The sequence below is a fragment of the Penaeus monodon genome, chromosome 29 (genome assembly GCF_015228065.2).
Source record: "Penaeus monodon isolate SGIC_2016 chromosome 29, NSTDA_Pmon_1, whole genome shotgun sequence".
Taxonomy (NCBI): domain Eukaryota; kingdom Metazoa; phylum Arthropoda; class Malacostraca; order Decapoda; family Penaeidae; genus Penaeus; species Penaeus monodon.
Window position 1 is genome coordinate 37564659 of NC_051414.1, and position 303 is coordinate 37564961.

The following is a 303-nucleotide window of genomic DNA, read 5'->3' on the forward strand; positions in this document are numbered from 1 at the left end:
GAGTTAGCGATAACAAAAACAGATTGACCCAGCACCCTCTTCTGCGTAAATGAATATTCCTAATCTCATATGAACCTAGTGTCTTTATCTATATTAATATCTCTAATTTCAGTTTATTATAAATTTTTAATTAATCAAATTATGGGTCGCAAGTAAAGGGCCAGCACGTCTTCTGTTTTTTCCCTCCCAGGTTTGCGCGAAAACCGAAAAACGAAGCTAGGTACTGCGGGGGATAATTTTTTTAAGGATTCTTAAATCTTTTTCCTCGAGGTTTAAAATCTATTGGATATTCCCCCAAAACCC